Here is an 18399-nt window from a genome sequence, read left to right on the forward strand (position 1 = left end):
CATCACGGGGAGCGTTGTGCCTGTGAGGGAGCTGCATGTATCACGGGGAGCGTTGTGTCTGTGATGGAGCTGCCTGTATGACGGGGAGCGTTGTGCCTGTGATGGAGCTGCCTGTATCACGGGGAAGGTTGTGTCTGTGATGGAGTTGCCTGTATCATGGGGAAGGTTGTGTCTGTGATGGAGCTGCCTGTATCACGGGGAAGGTCATGTCTGTGATGGAGCTGCGTGTATCACGGGGAACGTCGTGTCTGTGATGGAGCTGCCTGTATTACAGGGAGCGTTGTGCCTGTGATGGAGCTGCATGTATCACGGGGAGCGTTGTGTCTGTGATGGAGCTGCCTGTATGACGGGGAGCGTTGTGCCTGTGATGAAGCTGCCTGTATGACGTGGAGCGTTGTGCCTGTGATGGAGCTGCCTGTATCACGGGGAAGGTTGTGCCTGTGATGGAGCTGCCTGTATCACGGGGAGCACTGTGTCTGTGATGGAGCTGCCTGTATAACTGGGAGTGTTGCGCCTGTGATGGAGCTGCCTGTATCACCTGGAGCATTGTGCCTGTGATGGAGCTGCCTGTATGACGGGGAGTGTTGTGCCTGTGATGGAGCTGCCTGTATCACGGGGAAGGTTGTGTCTGTGATGGAGTTGCCTGTATCACGGGTATTGTTGTGTCTGTGATGGACCTGCCTGTATCACAGGGAGCATTGTGCCTGTGATGGAGCTGCCTGTATCACGGGGAGCGTTGTGTCTGTGATGGAGCTGATTGTATCACGTGGAGCGTGGTGTCTGTGATGGAGCTGCCTGTATCACGGGGAGCGTTGTGTCTGCGATGGAGCTACCTGTATCACGGGGAAGGTTGTGCCTGTGATGGAGCTGCCTGTCTCACGGGGAAGATAGTGTTTGTGATGGAACTGCCTGTATCACAGGGAGCATTGTGTCTGTGATGGAGCTGTCTGTATCACGGGGAAGGTCTTGCCTGTGATGGAGCTGCCTGTTTCATGGGGAAGGTCGTGCCTGTGATGGAGCTGCCTGTATCTCGGGGAGCGTTGTGTCTGTGATGGAGCTGTCTGTATCACGGGGAAGGTCATGTCTGTGATGGAGCTGCCTGTATCCCGTGGAGCGTCGTGTCTGTGATGGAGCTGCCTGTATCATGGGGAGCATTGTGCCTGTGATGGAGCTGCCTGTATTACAGGCAGCGTTGTGCCTGTGATGGAGCTGCCTGTATCACAGGGAGCGTTGTGCCTGTGATGGAGCTGCCTGTATCACGGGGAAGGCTGTGTCTGTGATGGAGCTGCCTGTATCACGGGGAGCGTTGTGTCTGTGATGGAGCTGCCTGTATCACAGGGAGCATTGTGCCTGTGATGGAGCTGCCTGTATCACGGGGAAGGCTGTGTCTGTGATGGAGCTGTCTGTATCACGGGGAGCGTTGTGTCTGTGATGGAGCTGCCTGTATCACGTGGAGCGTGGTGTCTGTGATGGAGCTGCCTGTATCACGGGGAGCGTTGTGTCTGTGATGGAGCTACCTGTATCACGGGGAAGGTTGTGCCTGTGATGGAGCTACCTGTCTCACGGGGAAGATAGTGTTTGTGATGGAAGTGCCTGTATCACAGGGAGCATTGTGTCTGTGATGGAGCTGTCTGTATCACGGGGAAGGTCTTGCCTGTGATGGAGCTGCCTGTTTCAGGGGGAAGGTCATGCCTGTGATGGAGCTGTCTGTATCTCGGGGAAGGTCGTGTCTGTGATGAAGCTGCCTGTATCACGGGGAGCATTGTGTCTCTGATGGAGCTGCCTGTATTACGGGGAGCGTTGTGTCTGTGATGGAGCTGCCTGTATCACGGGGAGCGTTGTGTCTGTGATGGAGCTGCCTGTATCACGGGGAAGGTTGCATCTGTGATGGAGCTGCCTGTATCACGGGAAGGTCGTGTCTGTGATGAAGCTGCCTGTATCATGGGGAAGGTTGTGTCTGTGATGGAGCTGCCTCTATGACGTGGAGCGTTGTGCCTGTGATGGAGCTGCCTGTATCATGGGGAAGGTCGTGTCTGTGATGGAGCTGCCTGTTTCACGGGGAAGGTCGTGTCTGTGATGGAGCTGCCTGTATAACGGGGAGCGTTGTGCCTGTGATGGAGCTGCCTGTATCACGGGGAAGGTCGTGTCTGTGATGAAGTTGCCTGTATCATGGGAAAGGTCGTGTCTGTGATGGAGCTGCCTGTTTCACGGGGAAGGTCGTGTCTGTGATGGAGTTGCCTGTATCATGGGGAAGGTCGTGTCTGTGATGGAGCTGCCTGTATCACGGGGAGCGTTGTGCCTGTGATGGAGGTGTCTGTATCACGGGGAAGGTCGTGCCTGTGATGGAGCTGCCTGTTTCACGGGGAAGGTCGTGTCTGTGATGGAGCTGCCTGTTTCACGGGGAAGGTTGTGTCTGTGATGAGCTGCCTGTATCACGGGCAAGGTCGTGTCTCTGATGGAGTTGCCTGTATCACGGGGAGCGTCGTGTCTGTGATGGAGCTGCCTGTATCACAGGGAGCGTTGTGCCTGTGATGGAGTTGCCTGTATCACGGGGAAGGTCGTGTCTGTGATGGAGCTGCCTGTATCACGGTGAAGGTCGTGTCTGTGATGGAGCTGCCTGTATCACAGGGAGCGTTGTGCCTGTGATGGAGCTGCCTGTATCACGGGGAAGGTCGTGTCTGTGTTGGAGCTGCCTGTATCACGGGGAAGGTTGTGTCTGTGATGGAGCTGCCTGTATCACGGGGAGCGTTGTGTCTGTGATGGAGCTGCCTGTATCACGTGGAGTGTGGTGTCTGTGTTGGAGCTGCCTGTATCACGGGGAGCGTTGTGTCTGTGATGGAGCTGCCTGTATCACGGGGAGCATTGTGCCTGTGATGGAGCTGCCTGTATCACCTGGAGCGTTGTGCCTGTGATGGAGCTGCCTGTAGCACCGGGAAGGTCGTGTCTGTGATGGAGCTGCCTGTATCACAGGGAGCGTTGTGCCTGTGATGGAGGTGTCTGTATCACGGGGAAGGTCGTGCCTGTGATGGAGCTGCCTGTTTCACGGGGAAGGCCGTGTCTGTGATGGAGCTACCTGTTTCACGGGGAAGGTTGTGTCTGTGATGAGCTGCCTGTATCACGGGCAAGGTCGTGTCTCTGATGGAGTTGCCTGTATCACGGGGAGCGTCGTGTCTGTGATGGAGCTGCCTGTATCACAGGGAGCGTTGTGCCTGTGATGGAGCTGCCTGTATCACGGGGAAGGTCGTGTCTGTGTTGGAGCTGCCTGTATCACGGGGAAGGTTGTGTCTGTGATGGAGCTGCCTGTATCACGGGGAGCGTTGTGTCTGTGATGGAGCTGCCTGTATCACGTGGAGTGTGGTGTCTGTGTTGGAGCTGCCTGTATCACGGGGAGCGTTGTGTCTGTGATGGAGCTGTCTGTATCACGGGGAGCATTGTGCCTGTGATGGAGCTGCCTGTATCACCTGGAGCGTTGTGCCTGTGATGGAGCTGCCTGTAGCACTGGGAAGGTTGTGTCTGTGATGGAGCCGCCTGTATCACAGGAAGCGTTGTGCCTGTGATGGAGCTGCCTGTATCACGGGGAAGGTCGTGTCTGTGATGGAGCTGCCTGTATCACGGGGAAGGTTGTGTCTGCGATGGAGCTGCCTGATCACGGGGAGCGTTGTGTGTGTGATGGAGCTGCCTGTATCACAGGGAGCGTTGTGCCTGTGATGGAGCTGCCTGTATCACGGGGAAGGTCGTGTCTGTGATGGAGCTGCCTGTATCACAGGGAAGGTTGTGTCTGCGATGGAGCTGCCTGTATCACGGGGAGCATTGTGTCTGTGATGGAGCTGCCTGTATCACGTGGAGCGTGGTGTCTGTGATGGAGCTGCGTGTATCACGGGGAGCGTTGTGTCTGTGATGGAGCTGCCTGTATCATGGGGAAGGTCGTGTCTGTGATGAAGCTGCCTGTATCACGGGGAGCGTTGTGCCTGTGATGGAGCTGCCTGTATCACATGGAGCGTGGTGTCTGTGATGGAGCTACCTGTATCACGGGGAAGGTTGTGCCTGTGATGGAGCTGCCTGTATCACAGGGAAGGTAGTGTCTGTGATGGAGCTGTCTGTATCACAGGGAGCATTGTGCCTGTGATGGAGCTGCCTGTAGTACAAGGAGCGTTGTGTCTGTGATGGAGCTGCCTGTATCACGGGGAAGGTTGTGCATGTGATGGAGCTGCCTGTATCACGGGGATTGTTGTGTCTGTGATGGAGTTGCCTGTATCATGGGGAAGGTTGTGTCTGTGATGGAGCTGCCTGTATCACGGGGAAGGTTGTGTCTGTGATAGAGCTGCCTGTATCACGGGGATTGTTGTGTCTGTGATGGAGCTGCCTGTATCACGGGGAAGGTTGTGTCTGTGATGGAGCTGCCTGTATCACGGGGATTGTTGTGTCTGTGATGGAGCTGCCCGTATCACGGGGAAGGTCGTGTCTGTGATGAAGCTGCCTGTATCACGGGGAGCGTTGTGCCTGTGATGGAGCTGTCTGTATCACGGGGAAGGTCGTGTCTGTGATGGAGCTGTCTGTATCACGGGGAAGGTCGTGCCTGTGATGGAGCTGCCTGTTTCACGGGGAAGGTCGTGCCTGTGATGGAGCTGCCAGTATCTCGCGGAAGGTTGTGTCTGTGATGCAGCTGCCTGTATCACGGGAAGGTCGTGTCTGTGATGGAGCTGCCTGTATCACGGGGAAAGTTGTGCCTGTGATGAGCTGCCTGTATCACGGGGAAGGTTGCATCTGTGATGGAGCTGTCTGTATCACAGGGAGCATTGTGCCTGTGATGGAGCTGCCTGTAGTACAAGGAGCGTTGTGTCTGTGATGGAGCTGCCTGTATCACGGGGAAGGTTGTGCATGTGATGGAGCTGCCTGTATCACGGGGATTGTTGTGTCTGTGATGGAGTTGCCTGTATCATGGGGAAGGTTGTGTCTGTGATGGAGCTGCCTGTATCACGGGGAAGGTTGTGTCTGTGATAGAGCTGCCTGTATCACGGGGATTGTTGTGTCTGTGATGGAGCTGCCTGTATCACGGGGAAGGTTGTGTCTGTGATGGAGCTGCCTGTATCACGGGGATTGTTGTGTCTGTGATGGAGCTGCCCGTATCACGGGGAAGGTCGTGTCTGTGATGAAGCTGCCTGTATCACGGGGAGCGTTGTGCCTGTGATGGAGCTGTCTGTATCACGGGGAAGGTCGTGTCTGTGATGGAGCTGTCTGTATCACGGGGAAGGTCGTGCCTGTGATGGAGCTGCCTGTTTCACGGGGAAGGTCGTGCCTGTGATGGAGCTGCCAGTATCTCGCGGAAGGTTGTGTCTGTGATGCAGCTGCCTGTATCACGGGAAGGTCGTGTCTGTGATGGAGCTGCCTGTATCACGGGGAAAGTTGTGCCTGTGATGAGCTGCCTGTATCACGGGGAAGGTTGCATCTGTGATGGAGCTGCCTGTATCACGGGGAGCATTGTGCCTGTGATGAAGCTGCCTGTATCACGGGGAAGGTTGTGTCTGTGATGGAGCTGCCTGTATCACGGGGAAGGTTGTGTCTGTGATGGAGCTGCCTGTATCACGGGGAGCGTCGTGTCTGTGATGGAGCTACCTGTATCACGGAGAAGGTTGTGTCTGTGATGGAGCTGCCTGTATCACTGGGAAGGTTGTGTCTGTGATGGAGCTGCCTGTATCACGGGGAGCGTTGTGTCTGTGATGGAGCTGCCTGTATCACAGGGAAGGTTATGTCTGTGATGGAGCTGCGTGTATCACGGGGAATGTCATGTCTGTGATGGAGCTGCATGTATTACAGGGAGCGTTGTGTCTGTGATGGAGCTGCCTGTATCACTGGGAAGGTCGTGTCTGTGATGAAGCTGCCTGTATCACGGGGAGCGTTGTGCCTGTGATGGAGCTGCCTGTATCACATGGAGCGTGGTGTCTGTGATGGAGCTACCTGTATCACGGGGAAGGTTGTGCCTGTGATGGAGCTGCCTGTATCACAGGGAAGGTAGTGTCTGTGATGGAGCTGTCTGTATCACAGGGAGCATTGTGCCTGTGATGGAGCTGCCTGTAGTACAAGGAGCGTTGTGTCTGTGATGAAGCTGCCTGTATCACGGGGAAGGTTGTGCATGTGATGGAGCTGCCTGTATCACGGGGATTGTTGTGTCTGTGATGGAGTTGCCTGTATCATGGGTAAGGTTGTGTCTGTGATGGAGCTGCCTGCATCACGGGGAGCGTTGTGCCTGTGATGGAGCTGCATGTATCACGGGGAGCGTTGTGTCTGTGATGGAGCTGCCTGTATGACGGGGAGCGTTGTGCCTGTGATGGAGCTGCCTGTATGACGTGGAGCGTTGTGCCTGTGATGGAGCTGCCTGTATCACGGGGAAGGTTGTGCCTATGATGGAGCTGCCTGTATCACGGGGAGCACTGTGTCTGTGATGGAGCTGCCTGTATCACGGGGAAGGTTGTGTCTGTGATGGAGTTGCCTGTATCACGGGTATTGTTGTGTCTGTGATGGACCTGCCTGTATCACGGGGAAGGTCGTGTCTGTGATGAAGCTGGCTGTATCACGGGGAGCGTTGTGCCTGTGATGGAGCTGTCTGTATCACGGGGAAGGTCGTGTCTGTGATGGAGCTGCCTGTATCATGGGGAAGGTCGTGTCTGTGATGAAGCTGCCTGTATCACGGGGAGTGTTGTGTCTGTGATGAACCTGCCTGTATCACGGGGAAGGTCGTGTCTGTGATGGAGCTGCCTGTATCACGGGGAAGGTTGTGTCTGTGATGGAGCTGCCTGTATCACGGGGAGCGTTGTGTCTGTGATGGAGCTGCCTGTATCACAGGGAAGGTCATGTCTGTGATGGAGCTGCCTGTATCCCGTGGAGCGTCGTGTCTGTGATGGAGCTGCCTGTATCATGGGGAGCATTGTGCCTGTGATGGAGCTGCCTGTATTACAGGGAGCATTGTGTCTGTGATGGAGCTGCCTGTATCACAGGCAGCGTTGTGCCTGTGATGGAGCTGCCTGTATCTCAGGGAGCATTGTGCCTGTGATGGAGCTGCCTGTATCACGAGGAAGGTTGTGTCTGTGATGGAGCTGCCTGTATCACGGGGAGCGTTGTGTCTGTGATGGAGCTGATTGTATCACGTGGAGCGTGGTGTCTGTGATGGAGCTGCCTGTATCACGGGGAGCGTTGTGTCTGTGATGGAGATACCTGTATCACGGGGAAGGTTGTGCCTGTGATGGAGCTGCCTGTCTCACGGGGAAGATAGTGTTTGTGATGGAACTGCCTGTATCACAGGGAGCATTGTGTCTGTGATGGAGCTGTCTGTATCACGGGGAAGGTCTTGCCTGTGATGGAGCTGCCTGTTTCACGGGGAAGGTCGTGCCTGTGATGGAGCTGCCTGTATCTCGGGGAGCGTTGTGTCTGTGATGGAGCTGTCTGTATCACGGGGAAGGTCATGTCTGTGATGGAGCTGCCTGTATCCCGTGGAGCGTCGTGTCTGTGATGGAGCTGCCTGTATCATGGGGAGCATTGTGCCTGTGATGGAGCTGCCTGTATTACAGGCAGCATTGTGTCTGTGATGGAGCTGCCTGTATCACAGGCAGCGTTGTGCCTGTGATGGAGCTGCCTGTATCACAGGGAGCGTTGTGCCTGTGATGGAGCTGCCTGTATCACGGGGAAGGCTGTGTGTGTGATGGAGCTGCCTGTATCACGGGGAGCGTTGTGTCTGTGATGGAGCTGCCTGTATCACAGGGAGCGTTGTGCCTGTGATGGAGCTGCCTGTATCACGGGGAAGGCTGTGTCTGTGATGGAGCTGCCTGTATCACGGGGAGCGTTGTGTCTGTGATGGAGCTGCCTGTATCACGTGGAGCGTGGTGTCTGTGATGCAGCTGCCTGTATCACGGGGAGCGTTGTGTCTGTGATGGAGCTACCTGTATCACGGGGAAGGTTGTGCCTGTGATGGAGCTGCCTGTCTCACGGGGAAGATAGTGTTTGTGATGGAAGTGCCTGTATCACAGGGAGCATTGTGTCTGTGATGGAGCTGTCTGTATCACGGGGAAGGTCTTGCCTGTGATGGAGCTGCCTGTTTCACGGGGAAGGTCATGCCTGTGATGGAGCTGCCTGTATCTCGGGGAAGGTCGTGTCTGTGATGAAGCTGCCTGTATCACGGGGAGGATTATGTCTCTGATGGAGCAGCCTGTATCACGGGGAGCGTTGTGTCTGTGATGGAGCTGCCTGTATCACGGGGAGCGTTGTGTCTGTGATGGAGCTGCCTGTATCACGGGGAAGGTCATGTCTGTGATGGAGCTGCCTGTATCCCGTGGAGCGTCGTGTCTGTGATGGAGCTGCCTGTATCATGGGGAGCATTGTGCCTGTGATGGAGCTGCCTGTATCACAGGGAGCGTTGTGCCTGTGATGGAGCTGCCTGTATCACGGGGAAGGTTGTGTCTGTGATGGAGCTGCCTGTATCACGGGGAGCGTTGTGTCTGTGATGGAGCTGCCTGTATCACGTGGTGCGTGGTGTCTGTGATGGAGCTGCCTGTATCACGGGGAGCGTTGTGTCTGTGATGGAGCTACCTGTATCACGGGGAAGGTTGTGCCTGTGATGGAGCTGCCTGTCTCACGGGGAAGATAGTGTTTGTGATGGAACTGCCTGTATCACAGGGAGAATTGTGTCTGTGATGGAGCTGTCTGTATCACGGGGAAGGTCTTGCCTGTGATGGAGCTGCCTGTTTCACGGGGAAGGTCGTGCCTGTGATGGAGCTCCCTGTATCTCGGGGAAGGTCGTGTCTGTGATGGAGCTGCCTGTATCATGGGGAAGGTCGTGTCTGTGATGAGCTGCCTGTATCACTGGGAAGGTTGTGTCTGTGATGCAGCTGCCTGTATCACGGGGAAAGTTGTGCCTGTGATGAGCTGCCTGTATCACGGGTAAGGTTGCATCTGTGATGGAGCTGCCTGTATCACGGGAAGGTCGTGTCTGTGATGAAGCTGCCTGTATCACGGGGAAGGTTGTGTCTGTGATGGAGCTGCCTCTATGACGTGGAGCGTTGTGCCTGTGATGGAGCTGCCTGTATCATGGGGAAGGTCGTGTCTGTGATGGAGCTGCCTGTTTCACGGGAAAGGTCGTGTCTGCGATGGAGCTGCCTGTATCACGGGGAGCGTTGTGCCTGTGATGGAGCTGCCTGTATCACGGGGAAGGTCGTGTCTGTGATGAAGTTGCCTGTATCATGGGGAAGGTCGTGTCTGTGATGGAGCTGCCTGTTTCACGGGGAAGATCGTGTCTGTGATGGAGTTGCCTGTATCATGGGGAAGGTCGTATCTGTGATGGAGCTGCCTGTATCACCGGGAGCGTTGTGCCTGTGATGGAGGTGTCTGTATCACGGGGAAGGTCGTGCCTGTGATGGAGCTGCCTGTTTCACGGGGAAGGTCGTGTCTGTGATGGAGCTGCCTGTTTCACGGGGAAGGTTGTGTCTGTGATGGAGCTGCCTGTATCACGGGGAGCGTTGTGTCTGTGATGGAGCTGCCTGTATCACATGGAGCGTGGTGTCTGTGATGGAGCTACCTGTATCACGGGGAAGGTTGTGCCTGTGATGGAGCTGCATGTATCACAGGGAAGGTAGTGTCTGTGATGGAGCTGCCTGTATCACAGGGAGCATTGTGCCTGTGATGGAGCTGTCTGTAGTACGAGGAGCGTTGTGTCTGTGATGGTGCTGCCTGTATCACGGGGAGCGTTTTGTCTGTGATGGAGCTGCCTGTATCACGGGGAAGGTTGTGTCTGTGATGGAGCTGCCTGTATCACGGGGATTGTTGTGTCTGTGATAGAGCTACCTGTATCACGGGGATTGTTGTGTCTGTGATGGACCTGCCTGTATTACGGGGAAGGTCGTGTCTGTGATGAAGCTGGCTGTATCACGGGGAGCGTTGTGGCTGTGATGGAGCTGTCTGTATCACGGGGAAGGTCGTGTCTGTGATGGAGCTGTCTGTATCACGGGGAGCGTTGTGTCTGTGATGGAGCTGCCTGTATCATGGGGAAGGTCGTGTCTGTGATGAAGCTGCCTGTATCACGGGGAGTGTTGTGTCTGTGATGAACCTGCCTGTATCACGGGGAAGGTCGTGTCTGTGATGGAGCTGCCTGTATCACGGGGAAGGTTGTGTCTGTGATGGAGCTGCCTGTATCACGGGGAGCGTTGTGTCTGTGATGGAGCTGCCTGTATCACAGGGAAGGTCGTGTCTGTGATGGAGCTGCATGTATCACGGGGAACGTCGTGTCTGTGATGGAGCTGCCTGTATCATGGGGAGCATTGTGCCTGTGATGGAGCTGCCTGTATTACAGGGAGCGTTGTGTCTGTGATGGAGCTGCCTGTATCACGGGGAGCGTTGTGCCTGTGATGGAGCTGCATGTATCACGGGGAGCGTTGTGTCTGTGATGGAGCTGCCTGTATCACGGGGAGCGTTGTGTCTGTGATGGAGCTGCCTGTATCACGGGGAGTGTTGTGCCTGTGATGGAGCTGCCTGTATCACGTGGAGCGTTGTGTCTGTGATGGAGCTGCCTGTATCACGGGGAGCGTTGTGCCTGTGATGGAGCTGCCTGTATGACGTGGAGCGTAGTGCCTGTGATGGAGCTGCCTGTATCACGGGGAAGGTTGTGCCTGTGATGGAGCTGCCTGTATCACGGGGAGCACTGTGTCTGTGATGGAGCTGCCTGTATAACTGGGAGTGTTGTGCCTGTGATGGAGCTGCCTGTATCACGGGGAGCGTTGTGCCTGTGATGGAGCTGCCTGTATCACGGGGAGCGTTGCACCTGTGATGGAGCTGCCTGTATCACGGGGAGCGTTGCACCTGTGATGGAGCTGCCTGTATCACGTGGAGCATTGTGCCTGTGATGGAGCTGCCTGTATCACGGGGAGTGTTGTGCCTGTGATGGAGCTGCCTGTATCACGGTGAGTGTTGTGCCTGTGATGGAGCTGCCTGTATCACGTGGAGCGTTGCGCCTGTGATGGAGCTGCCTGTATCACCGGGAAGGTCGTGTCTGTGATGGAGCTGCCTGTATCACAGGGAGCGTTGTGCCTGTGATGGAGCTGCCTGTATTACGGGGAAGGTCGTGTCTGTGATGGAGCTGCCTGTATCACGGGGAAGGTTGTGTCTGCGATGGAGCTGCCTGTATCACGGGGAGCGTTGTGTCTGTGATGGAGCTGCCTGTATCACGTGGAGCGTGGTGTCTGTGATGGAGCTGCGTGTATCACGGGGAGCGTTGTGTCTGTGATGGAGCTGCCTGTATCATGGGGAAGGTCGTGTCTGTGATGAAGCTGCCTGTATCACGGGGAGCGTTGTGCCTGTGATGGAGCTGCCTGTATCACATGGAGCGTGGTGTCTGTGATGGAGCTACCTGTATCACGGGGAAGGTTGTGCCTGTGATGGAGCTGCATGTATCACAGGGAAGGTAGTGTCTGTGATGGAGCTGCCTGTATCACAGGGAGCATTGTGCCTGTGATGGAGCTGTCTGTAGTACGAGGAGCATTGTGTCTGTGATGGTGCTGCCTGTATCACGGGGAGCGTTTTGTCTGTGATGGAGCTGCCTGTATCACGGGGAAGGTTGTGGTTGTGATGGAGCTGCCTGTATCACGGGGATTGTTGTGTCTGTGATGGAGCTGCGTGTATCACGGGGAAGGTTGTGTCTGTGATGAAGCTGCCTGTATCACGGGTATTGTTGTGTCTGTGATGGACCTGCCTGTATCACGGGGAAGGTCGTGTCTGTGATGAAGCTGGCTGTATCACGGGGAGCGTTGTGCCTGTGATGGAGCTGTCTGTATCACGGGGAAGGTCGTGTCTGTGATGGAGCTGTCTGTATCACGGGGAAGGTCGTGCCTGTGATGGAGCTGCCTGTTTCACGGGGAAGGTCGTGTCTGTGATGGAGCTGCCTGTATCTCGGGGAAGGATGTGTCTGTGATGAGCTGCCTGTATCACGGGGAAGGTTGCATCTGTGATGGAGCTGCCTGTATCACGGGGAGCATTGTGCCTGTGATGAAGCTGCCTGTATCACGGGGAAGGTTGTGTCTGTGATGGAGCTGCCTGTATCACGGGGAAGGTCGTGTCTGTGATGGAGCTGCCTGTATCACGGGGAGCGTCGTGTCTGTGATGGAGCTGCCTGTATCACGGGGAAGGTCGTGTCTGTGATGAAGCTGCCTGTATCACGGGGAAGGTTGTGTCTGTGATGGAGCTGCCTGTATCACATGGAGCGTTGTGCCTGTGATGGAGCTGCCTGTATCATGGGGAAGGTCATGTCTGTGATGAAGCTGCCTGTATCACGGGGAGTGTTGTGTCTGTGATGAACCTGCCTGTATCACGGGGAGTGTTGTGTCTGTGATGAACCTGCCTGTATCACGGGGAAGGTCGTGTCTGTGATGGAGCTGCCTGTATCACGGGGAAGGTTGTGTCTGTGATGGAGCTGCCTGTATCACGGGGAGCGTTGTGTCTGTGATGGAGCTGCCTGTATCACGGGGAAGGTCGTGTCTGTGATGGAGCTGCGTGTATCACGGGGAGCGTTGTGCCTGTGATGGAGCTGCCTGTATCACGGGGAAGGTCGTGTCTGTGATGGAGCTGCGTGTATCACGGGGAGCGTTGCACCTGTGATGGAGCTGCCTGTATCACGTGGAGCATTGTGCCTGTGATGGAGCTGCCTGTATCACGGGGAGTGTTGTGCCTGTGATGGAGCTGCCTGTATCACGGGGAGTGTTGTGCCTGTGATGGAGCTGCCTGTATCACGGGGAGTGTTGTGCTTGTGATGGAGCTGCCTGTATCACGGGGAGCGTTGTGCCTGTGATGGAGCTGCCTGTATCACGGGGAGCGTTGTGCCTGTGATGGAGCTGCCTGTATCACGGGGAGCGTTGTGTTTGTGATGGAGCTGCCTGTATCACGGGGAGCGTTGTGGCTGTGATGGAGCTGCCTGTATCACGTGGAGCATTGTGCCTGTGATGGAGCTGCCTGTATCACGGGGAGCGTTGTGCCTGTGATGGAGCTGCCTGTATCACGGGGAGTGTTGTGCCTGTGATGGAGCTGCCTGTATCACGGGGATTGTTGTGTCTGTGATGGGGTTGCCTGTATCATGGGGAAGGTTGTGTCTGTGATAGAGCTGCCTGTATCACGGGGATTGTTGTGCCTGTGATGGAGCTGCCTGTATCACGGGGAAGGTTGTGTCTGTGATGGAGTTGCCTGTATCACGGGGAGCGTTGTGTTTGTGATGGAGCTGGAACTCTCTGCAAGCCTGGGCCTTGGAGCCTCCATACCAAGCAGTGATTGCAGTTGAGTCTAATCTCTGCACTTTACCGTACCGATTCACACCACCCCAGCGATCCAAGCAAGTATCATGTGCAAAATCCTGCTGGTTTCATAGTTGTGGTTGTACTTGTCCATCAGAGAACAGAGCTCTCTCTGAGGGCAGTTCATTGGCATGTGGGAGCATTTTGGATCATGGGGGAGGTGTTATGAAACCTCCCAATTCACTTCAGGAAGATTGGGTTACAAGGAAAGAAGGAATATCGAGACTGGGAAAATAACTATATAATACTTCAGCGTATTAGGGAAAACCCAAGTTGAATAAATAATTTAACAAAATCTGTCACTCAGATCAAAAGTTATCAAGTGAATCGAAGTATTTAGCTCTCATTAGCTTTGACTGTATAAGACAAGTTAGTTAAAGACACTCATCAAATTCGACCAAGATGGGTGGCGTATGCCACGTGCTTTCTTCACCCGAAAGAATGGCAACAGGTGCAAAGGTTGGTCAAGGGTTGTTCTTTGCAGGTGAAGGGACATTGGCTGATGGGAGGATTTTAAAACTGAGATTAGGAGAGTCCAGGGCAGCATGTTTCTGTTAGAGTGAAGGGCAGGCAGGCAGGATTGGGGAACCTCCGAACGTTGAGGGATATTAATTCTTTGGTCAGGAAAAAAGTGGATATAGGTTAGGTAGGCAACTGGGACTGAGTGAGTCCCTTGTGAGTGAGAGAATTAGGAGTGTACATTAGGAGATACCCTTATACATAAGGCAAAGGGGAGTCATAATGTAAGAGATTAATAGCAAAAGGATAAATGGGGAGAGAGTAGGTTCGATTTTAAAAATCAGTGTGATAATCTATCTGTAGAGCCATGAGATATGGGTGAGGCCTTAACTGGGCAGTTCGCCCCTGTATTTATGATGGAGAAGAGTGTGGTTACTGCTGAGTTCAGGGAAGAGAGCAGTGATATACTGAAGCACATTGATATTACAAAGGAGGAGGTGCTGGCTCTTGAAGTGCAGAAAGGTGGATAAATCCTTGGGCCTGCACAGCTATATCGTGTTGTTGGAACAAATGGAGGAGATTGTGGGGACCTGGCAGAGATTTTGTATCACCATTAGTCACAGGTAAGGTACAGGAAGGCTGTAAAATGGCTAATGTTGTGTCTTAATTTAAGAAAGATTGCAAGGCCAAGCCAAAGGACTGTCGGCCAGTGAGATTTACATCAGTGGTGGGAAAATTACTGGGATCTGCGGAATGCGATTTATTTATATTTGGAAAGGCACTGACTGATTAGGGAGAGTCCACATGGCTGTGTTCCTGGGAAATCAGGTCTCACAAATTTGACTGAGTTTTTTGAGAAGGCAGTTTAGGATTAATGGGTGCAGACACGAGGAAATCTGCAGATGCTGGAAATTCAAGCAACACACTCAAAAAATGCTGGTGAACGCAGCAGGCCAGGCAGCATCTATAGGAAGAGGTACAGTCGATGTTTCAGGCCAGGACCCTGCGTCAGGAAGGGTCCCGGCCTGAAACATCAAATGTACCTCTTCCTATAGATGCTGTCTGGCCTGCTGCGTTCACCAACATTTTTTGTAGGATTAATGGGGGTAGGGCAGTAGGCATCGTTGGCATGGACTTTAGCAAGGCCTTTGACGAGGTCCCATGTGGAAGGCTATTCCTTGTGATGCAGGGTAAGATACGAAATTGGATACATAATTGACTTGGTGGCAAGAAGCAAAGGGTGGATATGGAGGATATGGAGCGGAGGCCTGATGTGCTACAGGGACTAATGCTGGGTCTTTTATTGTTCATCATGTATGTTAATATTTTGGAAGAGATTGTATGTGGCACGATTAGTAAGTGTACAAAGTACACCAGAATTGGTGGTAGAACAGTGAAGAAGGTCGTCTGAGGTTACAACAAGATCTAGATCAACTGGTAAAGTAGGTCAAGGAATGACGGATAGAATTTTACTCAGGCAAGTGTGAAGTGAGCAGGACGTGAGGTGAATCTCAGGGCCCTGGGGAGTGTCGAACAGAGAGATCTTGGGGTACAAGTACACAGTTCTCTGAAAGTGGTGACTCAGCGAGACAGCTGGTGAAGAAAGCATGTGGCATATTTAACTTCATCAGCTGAGGCAATGCGTATAAGGGTTGGAATGTGGTGTGACAATTGTAGAAAACATTTGGAGTATTGTGTGAAGTTCTGGTTGCCCTGTTAGAGGGAGAAGGTATTTAGGCTAGGAAAGTGCAGAAAAGATGCACAAGATTGTTGTCTGGACTAGAGGGCTTACTCTACAAAGAAAAATTGGATAGGCTGGGACTGATTTCCCAGGAGTGAAGGAGTGTAGATCAGGTGGATAGGTGCAGTCTTTTTTCTCAGGTTGGGGGAGCCTATAGGTTTAATGTGAAAGGGGAAGGGTTTAAAGGGAACCTAAGGGTCAAGTTTTTCACACAGGATGGTGGGTATATGAAATGGGCAGCCAGAGGAGGTGGTGGAAGTGAGTCAATTTCAAAGGAATTATTGCAGGTACACGGATAGGAAAAGTTTAGAAGGATATGGATCAAATAGAAGCCATCGAGATTAGCATGGACAGACATCTTGGTCAACATGGGCAAATTAGGCCTAACTCTATGAATCTAATCTACAGTTAAAATTAAGAGGGCTGATGAAAACTTAAGGAACTTGGCGATCCATTAAAGTGCGGAAGGTGTCAAAGAGGAAAGAGTTTTGGGGTGATGGGAGGGCTGGTGGTATTCAGAGTGAGGAACTTCAGTTAGTTTCAGATGGTCATGAGGGAGAGTGAGGTCAGGAGGAGGAATCCTCAAGTGATCGAGGTCTCAGAGAGAAGATGGTGAAGGTTGAGTGTGTGAGGAGGTCAGTGTGACATTGAGAATGTGAAGCTGGATATGTTGGTGAACTGTGAACTGTTGCAGGGCAGGGCCCAGGGATGGTGTGTGTGACTGGGAGTTGGGATACAGTGACTAGTTTTAGTGAAGTTGTACAGTGGTCACATCAAATTGGGGGAGCCCACAGTAAATAGCCAGGGCAGGGAGGCAGGGCCATGGAGGAGGGGCTTGGCAGATGGTGACTGAGATTGAGTAACACAGCCTGAAACAGGCACCTTGGCCCAGTGAGTCAATGCTGACCATCAACCACCGATTCACACTCACCATACACTAATCACATTTGATAAATAGGCTTAATATTGTCTTGTGTATCGAGCTACAGTGAAAGGCTTGTCAAGCATACTGTTCATACAGATCAATTCATTACACAGTGCATTGAGGTGGTACAGGGTAAAACAAATAACAATGCAGAATAAAGTGTAACAGCTGCAGAGAAAGTGCAGTGCAGGCAGACGGTAAGGCACAAGGTCATACTGAGGTAGATTGGGAGGTCAATTGTCTTACCTTAAGGAAACAATCCAAAGACTTATAACAGTGGGTTAGTAGTTGTCCCTGAGCCTGGTGGTACAAAGTTCAAAGTAAACTTTGATTATGCTGGCTGCTTTATGGAGGCAGTGAGAAGTGTAGACAAAGTCCAAGGGGGGGAGACCAGTTGCCATGATGTGCTGGGCTGTGTCCACAATTCTTTGTGCCCATTCCCATCAGCTCCATGCATATTCTACCACTCACAACATATTAGGTGCTATGTGCAGCAGCTATTTAACCCACTGACCTGCAGGTCATTGGAATGTGAGAGGAAACCGGAGTATCCTGAGGAAACCTGCAGAGAGACTGTGCAAACACCACATGGCTAGCAGCAGAGGCTTCAGCTTGAACCCAGTCTTGTTGATGGAAAACTATGACTGCTCCACAAGAATTCCAAATGCAACCCTCTGCAAATTGCCGTGTTAGCCATAAACTTTCTTAACTCTCTTAGACCTTAAGACCATAGGACATAGGAACAGAATTAGGCCATCTGGCCTATCGAGTCTGCCCTGCCATTCAATCATGACTGATTCTTCCTTTCTCTCCTCTTCAACCCCAATTCCCGGCCTTCTCCCCATAACCTTTGGTGCCATGTCCAATCAAGAGCCTATCAATCCCTGCCTTACATACATCCAATGACCTGGCCTCCACAGCTGCACGTGGCGACAAACTCCACAAATTCACCACCCTTTGGCTAAAGAAATTTCTCCGCCTCTCCGTTTTGAAAGGGCACCCCTCTATCCTGACGCTATGCCCTCTTGTCCTAGACTCTCCCACCATGGGAAACATCCTTTCCACATCTACTCTGTCTAGGCCTTTCAACATTCAAAACATTTCAATGAGATCCCCCCTCATCCTTCTAAATTCCAGAGTGTACAGACCCAGAACCATTAAATGTTCCTGGTATGTTAACCCTTTAATTCCTGGAATCACCCTTGTGAACCTCCTCTGGACCCTCTCCAATGCCAGTACATCTATTCTAAGATAAGGGGCCCAAAACTGTTCACAATACTCAAGGTGAGGCCTCACCAGTGCGTTATAGAGTCTCAGCATCACATCCTGGCTCTTGTATTCTAGATCTCTTTAAATAAATGCGAACATGGCATTTGCCTTCCTCACCACTGACTCAACCTGCAAGTTAACCTTAAGGGTGTTCTGCACAAGGACTCCCAAGTCGCTTTGCATCTCAGATTTTTAGAAAATAGTCCACACATTTATTTCTACTACCAAAGTGCATGACTATGCACTTTCCAAATTTGTATTTTTCATTTGCCAATTTCTTACCCATTCTCCTAATCTGTCTAAGTCCTTCTGCATCCTACCTGTTTCCTCAACACTATCTGCCGCTCCACCAATCTTCGTATCATCTGCAAACTTGGCAACAAAGCCATCTGTTCCATCATCTAAGTCATTTATAATCAACATAAAAAGAAGTGGTCCCAACACCAAGCCCTGCAGAACACCACTAGTCACCGGCAGCCAACCAGAAAAGGATCCTTTCATTCCTACTCGCTGCCTCCTACCAATCAGCCAATGCTCTAACCATGCCAGTAACTTTCCTGTAATACTATGGGCTCTTAACTTGGTAAACAGCCTCATGTGTGGCACCTTGTCAAAGGCCTTCTGAAAGTCTAAATACACAACATCTACTGCATCTCCTTTATCTACCCTACTTGTAATCTCATGTATTC

The 18399-nt window shown here is 52.8% G+C and overlaps 1 protein-coding gene across 1 annotated transcript in view; it reads left to right on the forward strand.

The window, feature by feature from the left end:
• LOC140187188 (tripartite motif-containing protein 16-like) overlaps positions 1–18399 on the forward strand; it is a 71449-nt gene that overhangs the window by 25526 nt on the left and 27524 nt on the right. The window lies entirely within an intron of this gene.

This window comes from Mobula birostris, chromosome 24 (assembly GCF_030028105.1).
Source record: "Mobula birostris isolate sMobBir1 chromosome 24, sMobBir1.hap1, whole genome shotgun sequence".
NCBI classification, from domain to species: Eukaryota; Metazoa; Chordata; class Chondrichthyes; order Myliobatiformes; family Myliobatidae; genus Mobula; species Mobula birostris.